The sequence below is a fragment of the Mustelus asterias genome, chromosome 14, assembly GCF_964213995.1.
Source record: "Mustelus asterias chromosome 14, sMusAst1.hap1.1, whole genome shotgun sequence".
Classification (NCBI taxonomy): domain Eukaryota; kingdom Metazoa; phylum Chordata; class Chondrichthyes; order Carcharhiniformes; family Triakidae; genus Mustelus; species Mustelus asterias.
In genome coordinates this window covers 56,845,736-56,867,173 of record NC_135814.1, presented here as the reverse complement: position 1 = coordinate 56,867,173, position 21,438 = coordinate 56,845,736, and the positions used below count along the sequence as shown (strand labels likewise).

The 21,438-nt window shown below is 41.1% G+C and overlaps 1 protein-coding gene across 11 annotated transcripts in view; it reads left to right on the top strand.

Moving 5' to 3' along the window:
- Positions 1 to 21,438, top strand: part of atf2 (activating transcription factor 2) — a 157,130-nt gene that overhangs the window by 20,021 nt on the left and 115,671 nt on the right. For 5 of the 11 annotated variants that reach the window (XM_078228431.1, XM_078228439.1, XM_078228430.1 and 2 more), the window contains 2 exons: positions 8,121 to 8,200; positions 10,286 to 10,598. The exons of 4 other annotated variants lie outside the window; for them this stretch is intronic. The gene's annotated coding sequence lies outside the window, so the exon portion shown is untranslated. Of the gene's footprint in view, positions 1 to 8,120; positions 8,201 to 10,285; positions 10,599 to 12,604; positions 12,733 to 21,438 lie in introns of all 11 variants that reach the window. 2 more of the 11 variants (XM_078228435.1, XM_078228434.1) reach the window with 2 other exon arrangements.

Here is a 21,438-nt window from a genome sequence, read left to right as displayed (position 1 = left end):
TCTCTCCAACAGCACTAGCAAATTGCCCTGTGAGGATATTGGTTCCAGCTGTTTAGTTCAATTCACCCATCCTGTACTGATCCCATCTTCCCTCCAGGACCCAGTCCAATTGTCTGGGGCATCTGAAACCCTCCCTCTATATTCACTATCCCATGGTACTGGGAGTAATCCAGAGGTTGCCAGCTGTGAGATCTTGCTGTCCCCAGAGCACTCTGAAGCTGTAACACCCTTGGTTTTGGCTGGATTCACATCTTGGCCACAGAAGTGCATGTCTGTTCCCCTAACAATCAAATCCCCATCAATTTAAATTTTCAAATCTTCCTCCTGCCCTTGTACAACGGAGATGCTGTGGATCTGGCTGCACTACCTAGAAGAACCATCACTTGTAGAATGAGATACACTCAGGGATTCCAGCAATAATTGCCTGGTCCTCCTTGACTGCTTGGTGGTCACCCATTCCCTCTGTGTACAACAATTTTATTGAATAATGATTATAATAAAATATAAGAGAATGTATATAAAAAGATAGATAACTCATTTTAAGGAGAAAGCACTTTGTATAAATCTGAAAAGACAGATGGATGTTTGTTTAAACACAATAATCCCCAATTTGGTCTGTTCCATGAGAGCACCCCCAAATTGGTACACACATTACTGTCCCCTCCGTATATGCGCAAGTCACTGAGTAGCCCCAGTGGTGGGCACTACAGTCAGTCACTCCGTTTCTGGCTTTTCCTCCCATTGTTGATTATTCCACCTGGCTGCAGTCTGTAATCTCCAAAGCAATGTCTCTTTAAACTGAATTTTTGGCTTCATTCCAGTCTCTGGAAGCATGCTACACAGTCTCAAAACAATTTTCAGCTCTTATGAGTTTGTCTCACAGGGAACACAAGGTTAAGCAGATTTTGCAATACTTAGGTTGTTTACATAGCTCTTGGTGTCTTCTCATCTACTATCAATCAGGTGTAATGTATATCATTTAAACTTCATCTTCTGGTGCTTTAGGTGACCACAACGGATAAGATCACTCAGCAACTTGGTTTTTAGTCCAAGGGTCACCAAATGCGGTAGAACAATACTTTGAATATGTATATTTATATGTAAACAATATTTTAGTGTTCTAGCTTGAGAAAGTGAAAAGCAAAAAGTTAGCCTAAACAACAGCTGTGCAACCAGTACAGAGAGAAAACATGATCTAGAAATACAGGTCACGAGTGATTAACTGATTAATTAATCAAAGCATAATCACAGCTGGGTTAAGATCAGTATATGTCAAGTGAGAAAATACAAAATGACTTTAAATGATAAAAATCAAACCAGAGCAGAAATAAAATGCAAAATACAAAGTTGCAAAGATAGTGGCCACCACATCTGTAAATGTACTATACATGTAGCTCTGCCTTGTGGATGGGCAGTAGTGACATCAGCTGCTGCTCAGGCTTCAAAAGCTGGAACTAACTGCTGTAGCTGACAACATTTCCTGAACATGTGAGTTTCTAAGACACTAGAAGGGAAGTCTTGGAGTTCCCACATGGAAGAGGATGCACAATCCGTTGGTCTGAGTGCCCCGCCATGCATCTGTTTTAGTCTGTTCAACTTACCACAAAAAAACTCACTAGCTTCCATAGTTGTTTCTGTTGTGCTGACTTTATCGGAAAGGGAGATTAACTTTTTAAACCTAATTCTTATCTAAAAACTTTAGATTATAAATTTACTGAAAAGTCCAGAACACTTGAATGTTACTAATCCTTTTATTTAATTTTAACTATCCACTGGATTTGCTGATTGAGCACTGATTGTAATTAGAACATAGAACAGTACAGCACAGTACAGGCCCTTCGGCCCTCGATGTTGTGCCAATCCATTCTGATGGATCTCTGTATCCTCGTCACATTTCACCCTCCCACCCAACTTGGTATCATCTGCAAACTTCGAGACGTTAATTTTGTTCCCTCACCCAAATTATTCATATATATTGTGAATAGCTGGGGTCCCAGTACCAATCCTTGTGGCACCCCACTAGTTGCTGCCTGCCAATTTGAAAAGCAACCATTAATTCCTACTCTTTGTTTCCTCTCTGCCAACCAGTTTTCTATCCATCTCAATACACTTCTCCCAATCTCATGGGCTTTAATCTTGCATGATAATCTCTTGTGCGGGACTTTGTCAAACGCTTTCTGAAAGTCCAAATATACCGCATCGACTGGCTCCCCCTTGTCAACTCTACTAAGTTACATCTTCAAAGAATTCCAACAGATGTGTCAAGCAAGATTTCCCCTTCACTAATCCATGCTGACTCTGTCTGATCCTGCCCTGCTTTCTAAATGCTCTGCTATAAAGTCCTTGACAATGGATTTGAGAATTTTCCCCACTACCGATGTTAAGCTTACTGGTCTATAATTCTGTTTTCTCTCTACCTCCCTTTTTGAATATTGGAGTAACATTAGCTATCCTCCAATCTGCAGGGACAGTTCCAGAGTCTATAGAATCCTGGAAGATCACCACCAATGCATCCACTATTTCTAGATCCACTTCCTTAAGTTCTCTGGGATGTAGATTATCAGGCCCTGGGGATTTATCCGCCTTCAATTTTCCCAGCACCATTTCTCCACTAATATTGATCTCCCTCAGTTCTTCCCTCTCACTAAATCTTGCATTCTCTAACATTTCTGGCATCTGAGTGGTGTCCTCTTTTGTGAAGATAGAACGAAGTATGTATTCAGTTGCTCAGCTATTTCTTTGTCCCCTATTATACTTTCCCCCGTTTCTGTCTGTAGGGGACCCACATTTGTCGTCTTCAACCTTTCTCTTCACGTATCTATAGAAACTCTTAATGTCAGTCTTTATGTTCCCTGCAAGCTTACTTTCGTACTGTATTTTCCCCTTCTTAATCAATCCCTGGTCCTTTGCTGAATTCTAAATTGGTCCAAATCCTCAGACCTATTATTTTTCTTGGCCTATCTGTATGCTTTTTCCTTAGATCGGATGCTGTCTCTAATTTCCTTTGTAAACCACATTGGCCCTCTTACCCATTTTGCTTTTGTGCCAGACAGGAATAAACTGTTGCTGCAGTTCCCCCATGTATTCCTTGAATGTTTGCCATTGCTATCCACTGTTATCACTAAGTAACTCTCCCCAATCTATCAAGGCCAACTCACGCCTCATATCCTCAGTTTCCTTTATTAAGATTCAGCATCCTAGTCTCCGAATCACCCTCCATCTTGATAAAGAATTCTACTATGTTATGGTCGCTCATCCCCAAGGGGTCTCATACAGCTAGATTGGCAATGATTCCCTTCTCATTACACAGCACCCAGTCTAAGATGGCCTGCTCTCTAGTTGGTTCCTCCACATATTGGTCAAGAAAACCATCCCGTATACACTCCAGGAATTCCTCCTCTACAGCATTGTGGCTAATTTGATTTGCCCAATCTATGTGCAGATTAAAATCACCGATATTCCCTTATCACATGCGTCTCTAATTTCGTGTTTAATGCCATTTCCAACATCATCATTGCAGTTTGGGGGTCTACATATGAAATCCACCAATGTTTTTGCCCCTTGGTATTTCCCAACTCTACCCATACAGATTCCACATTGTCAGAGCTAATATCCTTTCTCACCATTGTACATTGGAGTCCAAAGATGTGCGGGTTAGGTTGATTGGCCAGGTTAAAAAATTGCCCCTTAGAGTCCTGAGATGCGTAGATTAGAGGGATTAGCAGGTAAATATGTGGGGGTAGGGCCTGGGTGGGATTGTGGTCGGTGCAGACTCGATGGGCCGAATGGCCTCCTTCTGCACTGTAGGGATTCTATGATTTCCTCTTTAACCAGCAGTGCCATTCCACCACCTTTTCCTTTATGCTTGTCCTTCTTAAATATTGAATACCCTGGGATATTCAATTCCCACCCCTGATCATCCTGCAGCCATGTCTCCATAATCTTAATTCTATCGTACCCGTTTATATCTATCTGCACTATTAGTTCATCCACTTTATTGCAAATATTCTGTGCATTAAGGCACAGAGCCTTTAAGCTTGTCTTTTTAACACCGTTTGTCTTGCTCCCAATATTTTTCTCTTAACCCTGTTTGAACTTTGCTCTTGGTTTCTCTGCCTATCATTTTTCTTATTCCCTTTTCTACCTTTTATTTTGTCCTTGTTCCCTCCTTCTCTGACTCCTTACATTGGTTTCCATCCCCCGGCATATCAGTTCAGTATGGAAACCAATGGTCCTGATTTTGCAGTAGAAATAAAGAAGTTAATCTTCATTAAAACTGATCATGCATGCATAGCTCAATAAGAAAATCAGGAAATTGCTGTTGAATTGCCCTGCTCCACCGATATCTTGGTGAAATGCTCAACAGTGAAATTCATGCAATGGTATAAAGGTTTTTAATGGCATGACAAGTAATAATTAGTAACAAACACCCAATAATTAATTTTATGAATGTGGAATCTCGCTCCTTCGGATTTTAATTGTTGAGATTTTTCATGGATTTTGTTTTTACATTTTTGCTTTTTATCTCACTCTCTCAATCTCCTCCCTCTTTTTCGCTCTACTTTGTTTTCTGTACTTGATTTAGGCTCAAGTTATGTACATCAACTTACATATCCTGATGCCGACTCTGTGTCTCTGTAACGAAACTTCAACCAAATTGCTTAAGGCAACACACTTACTTGCCGTGTTCACATAGACCCTAGATGCTCTGTAATCCACTATTCTGGATTTCTAATTACCTCAATTTCCAGTGCAAAAGTCCATAGAAGAATAAGAGTAATGAACTTCGCACTGTTCTTTCATTACTAAATGTGCAATCATGACACTGAGAAATGTCAGCACGCCACTAAAATTAAAACTGTCTTTTACGTTGTCCAACTACCACGTCACAGGGGACTAATGGCAAACAGTGATTACAAGTGACCTATAAATTATTTCAACTACTTCCCAAAGAAAGAAAACAGATTGGGAAATATTCTACTTTGTATAAAATTATCTGATATTTTGTTATAAATATGCTCAACAATCAACAGATACTTTGCTGCTGTGATGAACACGTTGGGATCATTAGGATACATTTAAAATTAGTTTCTTTTTATTGTACTAATTGATGAATCAATCAATCCAGCATGACTTTATCGGTGATTTAGTCGAAGCTTATCAGAAAAACCTACCCCATGTGACATTATTTCACTTCCAGGATATCCTGACCATGTTCCACTCTGACTCCGCTTCCGCTCTTTAAGTCTCTGACTCTCTAACATCTGCCATTGGGAAAATGCTAGAATCCATTATTAAAGCAGTAATAGCAGGACATTTAGAAAATCATAAAACAATCAGGCAGAGTCAGCATGGTTTTGTGAAGGGAAATCAGGTTTGACAGCTGGCTCTTGCTGCATTCCTCAGAGAAACAGCCTCCCCCAACAGTCCAAAATGGAGGGAGATGTACCCAAGGGACTTCTGCACTATCCACTGAGTGCTTTCCTCTATCTGGCAGTCACCCATTAATTTTCTGTCTATACACTGTGGTGTGACCATGTGCTATCCACAAAGATCTCATCCTTGCAGATGCTCCATAGTGACTCCAGCCACAATTCCAGCTCTGAAACTCAGATTTTGAGTAGTTGCAGCTCAAGACACTCCTGCACATGTGGGCACCTGGACACTGGAAGTGCCCCTGACTTGCACAAGAGGCAATTCCACATGGCTGAGCTGCCCTGTCATGATGTACCCTTAAATGATTTCCTTTACTTTTACTTACCCTAGTTTACAGTATATTAAGGACAGCAGAAATACTCACCAGGTCCTATTAACCAAAGCCACCACTCTTCTTTCTGAGGAAAGGTAGAAAATGAAAGGATCACCTTCCTCTCCAAATTTCAACTTTAGTACTCTACTGCAGGCCAAAGCCCCATTCCAGTACAGACAAAGGCAGCACTTTAAATTAGCCTAGTTTTATACTCAACTGAATCTAACCTCTGGAAATCTTTTAAGCGAGTTATCTAATTAACTGGTTGCAACTGCAACCAGAACTTGTATCAGCCCTATTTCAAGGCTGGACAAAAACTCATCCTTCCAACCCAAATTGCTAAATTAAAGAAAGACTCGACTACCATTTTGGTAGGAAGAATAGAAAAACATAATATTATTTAAATGGAGAGAGACAGCGGAACAGGCGGATTGGGGTATCTTTGCGCATGATTCTCAAAAAAGGTTAGCATGCAGGTGCAGCAAGTAATTAGGAAGACAAATGGAATGTTGGCCTTTATTGCAAAGGGGTGAAGTATAAAAGTAGGGATGTCTTCCTACAACCATCTTTATAATACATTGGTGTACTGTGCAGAGTTTTTGTCTACTTACTTAAGGAAGGATATACTTGTATTGGAAACAGTTCGGGAAAGATTCACTCGGCTGACTCCTGGTATGAAAGAAAGGTTGAGTAGGTTGAGCCTATAACCTCTGGAATTTAGAAGAATGAGAGGTGATCTTACTGAAACATAAGATTCTGAGGGGGCTTGGCACGGTAAAGATTGAGAGGATGCTTTCTCTTGTGGGGAGAATCAAGAACTAGAGGGCACAGTTCAAAAATAATGGGTCTCTGATTTAAGACTGATGAGGAATTTATTCTGAGGGTTATTAGTCTTTGGAATTCTCTTTTGTTGAGAGCAGTGGAGGATGGTGTCTATATTTATTTAAAGCTGAGTTAGACAGCCTTTTGATTGACAAGGGTTATGGGGTCAGGCAGGAAATGGAGTTAAGGATGAAATCAATCAGTCACAATGTTATTGAATGGTTGAGAAGGCTTGATAAGCCAAATAGCCTATATCTACTCCTATTATGGTCTGCAAGATGTGCTTCAGCAACCCATCAAAGACTCCTTCGACTGCACTTTCCAACCTTGCAATCTCTGCAACTTGGAAGGGCCAGGGCAGCAGAGGCTGAGATTACCACCTTCAAGATCTGACTTGGATGTTGCTGCTCCTTCCCTGTCACTGCGTCAAATGCTGGAATTCTCCAACAGGACTCTATATGTATCTACACCATAGATATTAGAGTTTCAAGAAACTTGCCACCACCTTATCCAGGATAATAAATGATGGGCAATAAATGCTTGAATTCCCAGCAACGCTCACATCCCATAAATGAATTTTAAAAAGTCCACTGTATATCACTAAACTCAGTAAGAAGTCTCACAACACCAGGTTAAAGTCCAACAGATTTATTTGGTAGCAAAAGCCACTAGCTTTCGGAGCGCTGCTCCTTTGTCAGGTAAGTGGGAGTTCAGTTCACAAACAGGGCATATAAAGACACAAACTCAATTTACAAAATAATGGTTGGAATGCGAGTTTTTACAGGTAATCAAGTCTTAAAGGTACAGACAATGTGAGTGGAGAGAGGGTTAAGCACAGGTTAAAGAGATGTGTATTGTCTCCAGCCAGGACAGTTAGTGCAATTTTGCAAGCCCAGGCAAGTCATGGGGGTTTCAGATAGTGTGACATGAACCCAAGATCCCGGTCGAGGCCGTCCGCGCGTGCGGAACTTGGTTATCAGTCTCTGCTCAGCGACTCTGCGCTGTTGTGTGTCGTGAAGGCCGCCTTGGAGAACGCTTACCCGAAGATCAGAGGCCGAATGCCCGTGACCGCTGAAGTGTTCCCCAACAGGAAGAGAACATTCTTGCCTGGTGATTATCGAGCGGTGTTCATTCATCCGTTGTCGTAGCGTCTGCATGGTCTCCCCAATGTACCATGCCTCGGGACATCCTTTCCTGCAGCGTATCAGGTAGACAACGTTAGCCAAGTTGCAAGAGTATGTACCTGGTGGATGGTTCTCACGTGAGATGATGGCATCCGTGTCGATGATCCGGCACGCCTTGCAGAGGTTGCTGTGGCAGGGTTGTGTGGTGTTGTGCTCACTGTTCTCCTGAAGGCTGGTGTTGTGAGAGTTCTTACTGTGTTTACCCCAGTCCAACGCCGGCAGCTCCACATTATCACTAAACTAACAGTGCGCAAATGTAATAAAGCTGTCTGTTTGAGTGGACGGTAAATGTTGGTGCAGACTGGTTCAGATAAATAACCTGTTTCTATGTTCTAACTTCTATATATTTTTATTGCCAAACTCAGGAGCACTGCATTCAATACTACCAAAGCCCAGGACACCCCCACCTTGGTATGCTTACCATCCAGCACCTGTATCCATCCTGGTAAATTTCACAAGCCATCTTGTTACATATTTTGTAAGCTAAGATAAATTCAATATATAATTAAAGAAATATGTCAGAATAATTTGAAAGCAAATTACAATTTTCTTGAAACCATACAATGAAACTTGCATTTATGTAGTGTCTTTCATCTCTGGATATCTCAAAACAGTTAATAATGATGACATGAGGCCAATTTTGCTTTTGAAATGCATCAGCCAATTTCTTACACAGCATGTTTCCATAGCAAATGATATAAATGACCAGATAATCTGTTTTAGTGATGTTGGTTGAGGGATAAATATTGGCCAGGATTTTGAATGAGGTTTGAAGGATCGTTTACATTCATCTGAGAGGGAAAACAGGGTCTTGGTTTAATGCTTATCCTAAAGCCTCACATTGCAGCACTCCCTCAGTCCTGCACTGAAGTGTCAACCTAGATTATGTATCGAAGTCTTTTGAATGAGGTTTGAAGCCATAACCTTCTGATTCAGAAGCTTGAGCGCTACAAAGGAAGCAAGGCTGTCACCTAATAAAATCATGGCGAATAGGCAAACTGGAAGGGAAGGGAGAAGACTGACACTGTGGTCCATGTACTAGCCTGTAATACAGGAAAGGAAAGGCCTGAAATTTTACAATGGATTTTGGGAGATTTTACAGTGACTGTACTGTAAAACATTTAATTGGCTGAGACATTTTTGAATGCACCAAGGTCATAATATTTTCTGTATAAATGCAAGTTATTTTTTATTTTACTGTAATATTTTTCAGTCTTTCTGAAATGCTCCATAGCTTATCACATGGAAGACAACATAGCATCCAGCATAGTCTGGACAACTGGTAGACAAGCCTCTAAATATAGGGTCGATTACTGCTGCATTTATATCTGAATTGGTAATTTCTCACTACAAGCCCTACCATCTTATACTTCTTGTTCTATTGTTAGCCACTCAATAGTCTGGCCTAGTGTCCTTATCCTCCCCATAGGTAGCCAGGCTTTAAACTTATTAGAGATTAAGTTGGAATATTATGTTCCAATGCTGCACGTTGGAACATAAGAAAAAAGAAATAGGAGCAGGAGTAGACCATTTGACCCTTTGAACCAACTCTGCCATTCAACAAAATCATGGTTATCTGATTGTGGCCTTAACTCCACTTTTCTGCCTGACCCCATAACTCATTGCTCCCTTGCAGATCAAAAATCAATCAACTCAGACTTGAATATATTGAATGATTGTGTCCACTTCTGTGTGGGGTAGAGAATTCCAAAGGTTAGCGACCCTTTCAGACACTCTTAAATAGGAAATCCCTTATTTTGAAACTGCATCCCCTAGTTCTAGATTCCCCTACAAAGAGAAAAATTACCTCAGTATCTATCTATCCTGTGCAACCCTTCAGAATCTTAAATGTTTCAATAAGATCGCCTCTCGTTCTTCTTAACTCCAGTGAGTATAGGTCCAACCTGCTCAACCTTCCCTCGTTAGGTAACCCTGTCATCCCAAGAATCAACCTAGTGAAACACCTTTGAACTGCCTCCAATGCAAGTATATATCTCCTTAAATAAGGAAACCAAAATTGTACAAGTACTCTACGTGAGATCTCACCAATGCCCTGTAAAGCTGTAGCAAGACTTTCCCACTTCAATATTCCATACCCTTTACAATAAAGACTAACATTCCAACATTCCTGTTCTAGCATGTATCTCCTCAATTTCCCTGATGGGTAGACATCTTGCCAGCTTCTTATCTCTTGGTAACGTAACTAGCCTGTGAAAGTATTGTCACAAAAGTTGCTGAAGTCTGCCAAGTAATTTCAGACAGACTTTCCAAGTTAATGTCTGCTACTCAACTCCCATGGCCCACAGAAACCACAGATTAATACTCCTTCCTTTATTTCTATTTTCGCTATCATTAAGTTCTAAATGTATATTCTTTATTTGCTTAGAATTTCAATTGACCAATCTGCTTCTCATGTTTGTTCTTAAAGCCTGTTTTAGAGGTACTGTTCTCAGTCTAAATTTTAAATTTTAAAACTTTGTACAAATAACCAACAATAGCTATTGTAACCAGGAGAAATTTCTTCACACAGAGTTGTTGGAACATGGATTGCTTTGCCACAGAAAGTACTTGAAACAAAGACCATTGAATCTTTCAGAGGAAAATTGGATAAGTATTTGAAGCTGTGGAAGATACAAGGCTATGGAGAGAGAACTAAGCAATGGGATTTGTTTTGGATTGTTGTAGCAATGAGTCGGCACAGAAACGATGGCCAGAATAGCCTTCTTCTATCCTTCGGAGCTAGGCTGTGTATTGTGGCTCCTCCCACCTCTGGGGAAAGCCAGAGAAAACTTGGGCAGTTAAGATAAAATAAAGAAGATCCTAGAGAGAGTGAAAGACAACAAGTGAGTGACAGAAACAAAAAGCTGAATACTGTTGCAGATGCTGATTTTTATCATCCTTGTTAGTTATTAAATATACTCTTTCTATATACAAAATTGTATTGGAGCTTGATGTTGATAAATTTAAAGGTATTTTGTCCAATACTTATGAGAATTTTCAAAGTGGTGCCCAAATAATAATGCCTTTAGTCACTTGGGAGAGAAATCCCACTATTTTGTTTTGGTGAGTTGGATCTGGGAAAAGCAATTCTCCAAGTCCTGAAGAACAATCAAGGGATAGGGTGACTTCATACTTGGTACTTTTAGGTAAAATTGTTGCAAATATGTCAGCCATGTCTTTTACACTCGAGCTAGGCTCTGCCATGGTCGAGCATTTGGATGTTCATGAAACCACCTCCTCCCTTTAGTTGCTTAATTGTTCAGCACCATTGAAACACCCCACCCTGATTACATTGAGACCCATGTTACCCTCAATGTTTTCTCTCACTAATGTTCAACACAGAAAGTTTTAATTCATCAACTGATGGAGGGTTGTAGTTGGTAATCAGCAAGATGTTCCCTTGTCCTTTTTGACCTGAAGACATGAAACTTCATATTGAGGACTCCCACGGGCTAACTATATTAGAATGCTGTGCCAATCTCTCCTTGACCTCTGCTGGGTCTGCCCTGATAGTGGGACAGGAAATTCCAGGGATGGTAATTGAAGTATTTGGAATATTGCTGGGCAGATATGATTCTGTGAATATAACTGTCTGATTGTTGCATGACTAGTCTGTGGGATGGCTCTCCTAACTTAGGTGCCAGTTCCCAGATATTCGCGAAGAGAACTTTTCAGTGTTGACTGAGCTGCTTTCTTATTTTTATCTGTCGAGATTGCTGAATCGCTTCATGATGATGATGGTTTTATACATTTGATATGGAGGATAGAATTTTTTTCCCATTGTATAAAGGATAAGTTTTTTGTCAAATTTGTAAAACCTTGCCTTAAGTGTGTTTGTTAAAAATGTGCCACTACAGATTGAAAAGTGATTGTTAATCAGATATAAAATTTAAGGCATAGAGCATTGAAAAATGTGATACATTCGGTAACAAGCCAACCAGAGTGGTAATTGAGAAAATGGACCACATCAAGTTGCTTTGAATCTTGTTTGGATTTAAAATTTAGCTGTAATTGTTAGAATGGGTTCATCAATGCCGCTGCGCACCACTGGAATACCTTTACTGATTGTTTAACCTTTACTTCAAATTGAGCTTCATGGAGAGATGTAATTAGTTACATTTTACTCTTATACCTAGTAATTGAAATGGCAGAAATGGGATATAAATTGGATTGAGAAGTTTGGAACACAGTCTGGAACTAAAGGCAAGGAAATTAAATCACTGTCAGGTAGCTTTGGGGTGTTCTATGGCAGGTACACTTAAATGAAACGCACAAATTTGATACTGGGAACCATATATTCATAGATTGGTATAGCATAGAAGAAGGCTAATTGGCCCATCCAATGCTCATTTCCTGCAGTCTGTTTAAAAAAAAAATCCACTTCAAGTTCTCATCCAGTTCCTTTTTGAAAGTTATCATTCAGTATGCTTCCACCATCCTTTTAGACAGTGTGGTTGAAATCATAATTTGCTGTATGATATTTTTGCTCATATCATCTCTGATCCTTTTGCCAATTACCTTAAATCTGTGTTTCTGTTACTGACCATCCTTCTACTGGAAACAGTTTCTACTTATTTACTCCATGTAGTTGGAATACTGTCAAATTTCCTCTTAACACTCTCTGCTCTAAAGAGCACAACATCAGTTTCTCTATTCTCCACGTAACTCTAATCCCTCAAGCATTGTACCATTCTAGTAACAATCTGCCACATCCTCTCCAAGGCCTCAATATCCTCCCTCAAGTGTGGTGTCCAGAATTGAGCACATTACTCCAGCTGAGATCCAACCAGTGTTTTATAGTGGTTTAGTATAACTTCCTTGCTTTTGTACTCTATTCTTCTATTTATAGAGATAAGGATCTCGTATACCAGACAACACCTGCCAGTTCCAACTCATTGGCGTTGCCATTGCTTTAGTCTCTTTCCTGCCCAGATCTAAGTACAGAACAGAATAAGAAGCCTATTGCGTTTAACAGCAGTTGAGTATTCTCCTTGCAACTACCTGAATCCACTGTTAACATAGAGGAAAAGATAATAAGACTGATAGTTGGATGATTTCTCAAATTCCCTGTTATCTGGGAGGGGAATGTGATCAATGATGTACAGTTTGCACAGTGAAAGTAAGACATTGGAGGAACTTTTCAAATAGTTTAAGTAAGTATTCATACCTCTTGATAGTGATCACTTTTTATCAAAATAAATGCTAGGTAGAAAGCAGTGGTCTGCCCATTTATCTGCGGTCTTGTATCCAGTTCAGTATCTCAATTCAACAGTTTTGAGAAGGTTTGCTATAATACTCAAGTGCACAGTAGATTGACAGTTGTACCTGCTGGCATTATAATCACACATAATATATAGTAGATCTGGGACCCAGATATGGGAATGTTCCAGGGAATGTCAATATCTCCGGCAAACATCCAATGACTGAAGTTTTTTGGCTGTGGTGTACCAAAATGCATAATCTGTAACTGTCTGCAATGCAACTTCAATATTTTACCCCCAAGGGGGAGATTTAATTGTAGCCAGGGAAACGGCTGATATGAAATAAGAATGAATACCCTTTAGCGTTTCTCAGATAGCGGGGATCAATAAAAAAACTGCTACTCAATCTGGCAGAGTGATACAACAGAATTATTATGATATTATTGAGTCAATCTAAGACCACTGGGCATTCTGTGGCCACAGTCTCAAAGCCATTGACACGAGAAAGATTCTGCATTGGCTACGAAATTGAAAGAAGTGACTTTGAAAATCAAAAACATTAAATCCTGAGTTGGTAAATATTTAGACGTCCTGTTAAACAGCAAGTAATTAGCATAAGAGATCTCGGCTGCATTTTTCTGAGGCTGCAGGAGACCTGCCACTGGATCCAAAAGCGGGGGCAAGATTGGGGCTGCATTTTAGGGCCTGCAGATAAGCAACCTCAGCAGTGCTAATGCTGGGGTTGCACCTAGAAGAAGAAGAAGCATCTGTGGATGTGCGCACTCAAAGTAAGTAGGGTCTGGGGCCAGTCAAACAGGGCTTGCCAAAGTATGGTGTGATCATTGAAGATAGGTGGTGTGGATGCCAAGGAGATCATTGCTACTGTGATGCCCCTCTGTGGGCAAAGCAGAAGTGAGAAATTGGCCGCTTAAATGACTCAATTGGGCTGCTGGAAGTCAACCATCTGGCACCTTTCCTGCTACAGGCAAAATGGCAGCATGAAGGTGTCAAGTATGCCACCTGATACCTTCCCATGTAATTTTGCCTGCTTTCCCACCTTCCACCCTGTCCCCAAAGCCCCATAAAATTCCAACCCTAGTTTCTGGATATTTACAAATACAGTACATTGTGACAGTCAGTCTCACGACAGTATTTTCTCCAGCTCAGGATTATTTCTGTTACAGGTACAATTATTTTGCACTGTGTGATGCTCCTGCTGTGTTCCAGCATCTTGCACATAATTTGCTTGCTGGTATGATTTACATCTCTTGCATGGTATATCTGGTCAATGCTGTTGTGTTATCATCCACAGTTCTTCACCGCCTGAAGGATCAGCAGCAAGTGACCTCCTGCAGAAAACAGAACCCTACTAAAAACAAAAGATCTTAATTCTTGAAAAACAAATTAGCATCCTTGTAATGAATTATTTCGCCTCAAGGCATTCTATAAAAGTAACAGCTGTAAATACGTGTTGCACATTTTAGGCCTACAGTAGATATTTTCTTGGATTGTGCCCATTATGGTCCAAAATTGATTGTTACTGTCCATGCAGAGTAATCTGATAGCATGACTTTGGGAGTAACAAATCATTCATTGTTGTGTGAACAGCATACCCTGACCTATAATGTTCTGTGTGCCTACAAGTGCACCCTGTCTGATCATTTGAAAGATAGGACCAATTAACATTTTTAATGTGAAACGGCCAATATATACATATATCTGTGAAAATCCCCAAGCTGCCACACTCCAGTGCCTGTTCAGGTACACTGTGGGAGAATTTAGCATGGCCAATACACCTAACCAGCACATCTTTTAGACTGTGGGAGGAAACCCATGCAGACATGGAGAAACGTGCAGACTCCAAGCCGGGAATCGAACCTGGGTCCCTGGCGCTGTGAGGCAGCACTGCTAACAACTGTGCCACCGTGCCGCTAGTAACATTTATAGTGAATGCTGACTTAGTTCAATTGATTTCTGTAACACTTCTTGTAATATACAAAATAACAAAGCTTTCCCCATTAATAGATGGGATGTACTATTCTTACCAGAAAATTCTAAGAACTTGAACTAGAGGTCATTCACTATCTAGGTCTGACTTTTTTTTAACCAATAGTCCTAAAATAAATCCATTTATGTATTTCCTTGTCCTTTGTTTCCTTGCTGGACACCCAGCTTAACCTCTGATTATCATTCAACTTCACAACTTTGAGGAGTGTCCAACTGCGCCACAAACTAGACCAGCTCCCAACACCCAAATAAGAAATCCCTGTAACTACCTACTTCTATCTTCAAACAATGAGGTCATCCTGGCATAATGGGTGTGGATGTTCACTTAATTTTTTTAATTAACCTGATTTGGTGTCTCAGAGCTAGAAGATAACTAATAGTAGATTTATCTTTACATGTGACTTCAACTGAAGTAGATGTTACCATTTAAGTTAAATTGTCCCTAAATCCTATTGTGGTTAAATAGTCAAAAATCCCAAATTTCCACCACTTAAGACTGTTGAATGCCAGGCGGTATCTCAGGTGTGATGTTATAGTCAAATTATTAGAGATATGCCATTGTTGCAATGCCTTTGATTGCAATTGCTGTCCCTAGGGCACCAAAGAATCTATTGATGTTGAAGATAAACCTTCATTCGTTACCTTACAATTATGTTGAGCAAGGAAGATATTGAACATATGGTCCAAGAAGCTGAAAAGTACAAAACTGAAGATGTGAAAAAGTTGCCAAAAATGCTTTGGAATCTTACGCTTTCAACATGAAGGCCACAATTGAGGATGAGAAGCTGAAAGGGAAAGTTGGAGATGATGATAAACAGAAGATTTTGGACAAATGTAATGAAGTTATCAGCTGGCTAGATAAGAACCAGACTGCTGAAAAAGATAAGTATGAGCACCAACAGAAGGAGCTGGAGAAGATCTGCAACCCTATCATCACAAAGCTCTATCAGGATGCTGGTGGACCACCAGGTGGCTTTCCTCGTACTAGCAGTTCTCCTTTTGGTGCAGGTGCACCATCTGGTCCAACAATTGAGGAGGTTGATTAAGAGTAAGCAGCTTTAACAATTTTAATAAAATTGATTTGCCAGATTGGATCCAGGAACAGCTCTGGGTTAACAAGATAAACGTAAAAATTTGTGTTTGACATTTGCAAGTCAACCCCGATGAAGACATTCTGCAACTGAAAAAGAGTAGCTGACAGAACCCAAAATTTGGATGACTTGATAGAATTCAATTTATTTTCCAAATAAGAGGGAATATTCCACTAACTACAAAAGCAAAACACTGTGGAAGCAGGAGATCTGAAATAAAAACAGAAAATGCTGGAAATACTCTTCAGCTCTGGTAGCATCTGTGGAGAAAGAAACAGAGCTAATGGGGACGATTCTCCAGAACTGCTAGTCCCAGCTGGGATTCCCGATGAATCAGGCACGAGGACCAATTGGGGATTGTCGGCAGGTGTCAAATCTATTGCGAGTCTCCTGGCCTGCTGCACCTGGCCAGATCAGGTTCTCATCCAGAACGGCTGCGAACCTGGTCAGACCTAATTTAAATGCACATAAATACAACTGGAAGCCTGAATCAATGGCCTCCTGGGATTCTCCTGGCCCCCAGCAGGAAGTCAATTAGTCCTGGTCCGGACCATCATCCAGCCATGCCCATGGGCTCCTCTGCTGCTGCAGAGGGCCGGGGGGGGGAGGGGGGAATGGGGGGGGAGAGGAGACCCTCAGAGCACCTATGTTAGGGTCTGTCTTTCTGGATGGGGCTTTCTTGCTGGACCTCTCTTTGATGCCCTGGAAAACCTGGAAATCACTCTGAAGATGGTGATTTCAGGCACCTTTATGGCTCCATGCCTCCTCAACACTTGGAAGCCTTGAAAATCACAGTAGCACTCAATTCCACTGTAGGGATTGCCCTTGGTTGATTTCAAAAGCCCTAGTTGTTACCAGACGTCTTTGAAGTGCTTTGAGTGACTGGAGCTGTCGGTTTCACTAGAGAGACCCCCTTACTTTCTCTCATTAGTTCCAGCTGCTCTGAAACCTCTTTGAAGTGCTTTGATTGTCAGGAGTATTCAGTTTCACTAGGGAAATCCCTTTTTCTAGTATGCATGTGTCCCAGCAGCTCTGAAACCTCTTAGAACTGCTTTAATGGACAACTCCAGAGCAGATCAAGGAGGGGATTAGCCGAGGTTTACACAAGGAACTGATGATTCATTAGCTGCTAAAAGCTTTTCTGACTGACAGCTCTAGGACAGTTCATTGTTGATGCAATCAGTTCACACTCCATTAAGCCTGAAGTGTTTCCTCTTTATCACACCTGTTCTGTCCACCCCATTTTTTAACACTGCAGTTTTTTTTTCTAGTCTCTCTTTCTAATACCATTTTTTTTTCCATTAGCTTTTTTCTTGCTTGCATAACTTCTCACAGAATTCATAAGCTTCGTATTACCGCTTTTCCTCTTTTTAACTCTGCCAAGTTTCAAGATTGGATGGGCTGGGGTTTTTATCTTTGAGATAGGAGGCTGAGGGAAGATTTAATTGAAGTTTGTAAAATAATTAGGTGGACTTGACAGAGTGGAAATGGGAGGACCTATTTCTAAAAGAAGAGGAGTCACTAGGGAACATTGATTAAAAGTGAAAGGCTGAAGGATTAAAGGAGAGTTGAGTGGAAATTATTTTAACCAGAGAATGGGGTGGGGTAGATAGAGACAGAAAGCTTCTAAACTATGCAACTCATGGTTATCCTTTAGAAGTACCATGATCTACGGGGCTACTGCCAAGGGCTGGGGAATGATTTGATTTATTATTGTCACATGTATTGAGATACAGTGAAAAGTATTGTTTCTTGCGCGCTATACAGACAAAATATACCGTTCATAGATTACATAGGGGAGAAGGTTGAGAGAGTGCAGAATATAGCGTCACAGTCACAGCTAGGATGTAGAGAAAGAAGTTTGATGGCAGCAAGATAAAAGCTGCTCCTGAGTTGGTTGGTAAGTGATCTCAGATTTTTGTATCTTTTTCCGGACAGAAGAAGGTGGAAGAGAGTAGGTTTGGGGTGCGTGCGGTCCTTGATTATGCTGGCTGCTTTTCTGAGGTAGACATCTGATGGGCTGATTGGTCATTTCCTCTGCTATTATTTTCTGTAAATCTATAGCCAATTTTCTTACTTCATACAATGAGACCCTTACAAGGATCATTCATACTAGTTAAATAGGACATCCAAATTATTCTGCCACTGACCTATGAGATGAGGATGCAGAATCTTGGCTATTTGAACATTGGCTTATTTGGCGTTTCATTGGCTCTTAGAAGTTTCGTACCTACATTGCCTTCCAATCAAGCAGTGACTTTTGTTGTGGCTCCCTTGGATTTGAAATTGACCTTTTAACAAGCATGCCAGATCCTATGTGTGAAGAATGCTAATTAAAGTACCAGACTCTCTCTGATTTTGCTTTCTCTTCATCATCACCTTGAGAGCTGTCATAATATTTCAGTGTAATTCATTGGCACTCTGGGACATCAGGAGGGCATGATAAGTTTCAATGCAAGAATGCCAGCCTCCCAAATGAAAATAGAGCTATTATTGTAAAGGCTGGCACAGAAATCTGAGTGTACCATCTTTGATCATGTGAAAGACATGGTTACTTTCGGTGCTTTAATGGTAAGATCCAAGATTCGCTAGATATTGGGCCTTGGGCCTTACTATAGCGGAGCCAGTGTGGCATTAGAGCTGCTGAGAGAGCGCAGCGCAACAACAGGTTATCGCTGGTTTTGTAGTAGTCCTCAGTTAAATGGGACCAGGAACCACATCAGAGATTGGAGAGCAAGTTTGATGGTGGATTGGAGAGGTGGTGATAAGTAATTCCTTAAGAATAGGATGTGTAGGAGAATTTGGGGCGGCACGGTAGCACAGTGGTTAGCATTGCTGCTTCACAGCTCCAGGAACCCGGGTTCGATTCCCGGCTTGGGTCACTGTCTGTGTGGAGTTTGCACATTCTCCTTGTTTCTGCATGGGTTTCCTCCGGGTGCTCCGGTTTCCTCCCACAGTCCAAAGATGTGCGGGTTAGGTTGATTGGCCATGCCAAAATTGCCCTTAGTGTCCTAGGATGCGTAAGTTAGAGGGATTAGTGGGTAAATATGTAGGGATTTGGGGGTAGGGCCTGGGTGGGATTGTGGTCGGTGCAGACTCGATGGGCCGAATGGCCTCTTTCTGTGCTGTAGGGTTTCTAAGTTTCTAAGCTTCTCAGTTTCCTGTTATGCCTGACTTCAGATTCAAGTAAGTCAATTAACTTCTCGGTTAGAGTTATCAGAAAATCTTGAATCTTAGTTTCCATGAATTCAGCCATTATTGGTGCTGGCTGCCTCTGGACAAACCAAACTTGGAAAGAGGGTTTTAAGCAGATGTTAGACACATTACTTATCTATACAAAGGGCCTATAACACCTGTTTTCAAGTTGAGAGAATATCATCTCTGCTGGCATGAAGTGCAGTTCAGACCCATCTCCTCTACGTTGCCTGACCTACATTGCCTTCCAATCAAGCAGTGTCTTGATTTTGTTCTGATCCATGCAGTGACCGATACTTTCTAAAAAGAGATGAATTTCCCAAATGGCCAATAGAAATGAGCCAAAGGACAAGATTTCACTTTTTAAGACTTTTGCTTTAACAGCTTTAATGAGTGTTTCGAGTCCATTATCATGGATTTCGTAGCACAGTATTTGGAAGGCAGATATACATCTAATTATATTCAGACAAAGCCAGCATGGATTTATGAAAAGGAAATCATGCTTGACAAATCTACTGGAATTTTTTGAGGGTGTAACTAGTAGTGTTGACCAGGGAGAACCGGTGAATCTGGTTTAGACTTTTAGAAGGCTATCAACAAGGTTTCACATGGCAGATTACTATGTAAAGTTAAAGTGCATGGGATTGCGGGTAGTGTCTTGAGATGGATATGAAGCTAGATAGCAGACAGGAAGCAAAAAGTTGGAATAAATGGGTCTTTTTTCAATTTGCAGACGGTGAATAGTGGGGTACCAGAGGGAAATGTGCTAGGAGACAAACTGTTCACATTATATATTAATAATTTGGACGAGGGAACAATGTATTATCTCCAGATTTGCAGATGACACAAAGTTGGATGGGAGGGTGAGTTGTGAGGAGGATGCAGAGATGCTTCAGCATGATTTAGATAGGCTGAGAGGCAGATGCAGTATAATGTGGATAAATGTAAGGTTATCCACTTCAGTACCAAAAATAGGAGGACAGATTATTATTTGAATCGGTGTAAATTGAGAGCGGTGGATACTCAGTGAGACCTTGGTGTTCTCGTGCATCTGTTGCTGAAAGTAAGTGTGCAGGTACAGCAGGCAGTTGAGAAGGAGAATAGTATGTTGGCCTTCCTAGCGAGAGGATTTCAGTGTAGGAATAGGGATGTTTTACTGCGATTGTATAGGGCATTGGTGAGGCCATGCCTAAAGTATACAGTTTTGGTGTCCTTATCTGAGGAAGGATGTTCTTGCTATAGAGTGATGCAGTGAAGATTTATCAGACTAATTCCTGGGATGGCAGGACTGTCATATGAGGAGCGACTATGTTGATTAGCATTATATTCATTGTTAGACATTGTTAGACAGGGTAGATTCAGAAAGAATGTTCCTGATGGTGGGGAGTCCAGAACTAGGGGCCATAGTTTTGAAGATATGGGCTAAACCATTTTGGCTGAGTTGAGGAGAAATTTCTTCACTCAGTGGTGAATCTGTGGAATTCACTATCACAGAGTAGTTGAGGCCAAAATGTTTTGTGATGGGCACCACAGTGGCACAGTAGTTAGTGCTCACAAGGGACTGTACCTTTATAAAGGGAAGGCTGCCTGGAGAATGTGGTTTTTGCACCATGCTATTTGTGTCCTTATGGTCGTGATGGCAACAGCTTGGAGACCAACACAATGCGGGAGTTACCCATGGCCACATTACAATCAGGGAAAGGAGGTGGGTAAACAAATTCATAATAGGAGTGCTGGTGGCTGCCTGAAACAAGCATACACCTAATTTAGGGCAGCACGGTGGCATAGTGGTTAGCAGTGCTGCCTCACAGCTTCAGGGATTCAAGTTCAATTCTGGCCTTGAGTGCCTGTCTATGTGGAGTTTGCACATTCTCCCCGTGTCTGCGTGGATTTCCTCTGGGTGCTCCAGTTTCCTCCCACAGTCCAAAGATGTGCAGGTTAGATGAATTGGCCATGGGAAATGTGTGGGGTTATGGGGATAGGGCTTGGGTGAGATGCTGTGGCAGAGAGTTGGTGCAGACTTGGTGGGCCGAGAGGCCTCACCTGAAGGGCCAAATGGCCTACTCCTGCTATTTTCTATGTATGTTTCTATGTAGTCAGAAGTTTAACAACACCAGGTTAAAGTCCAACAGGTTTATTTGGTAGCAAAAGCTACCATTTTGCTACCAAATAAACCTGTTGGACTTTAA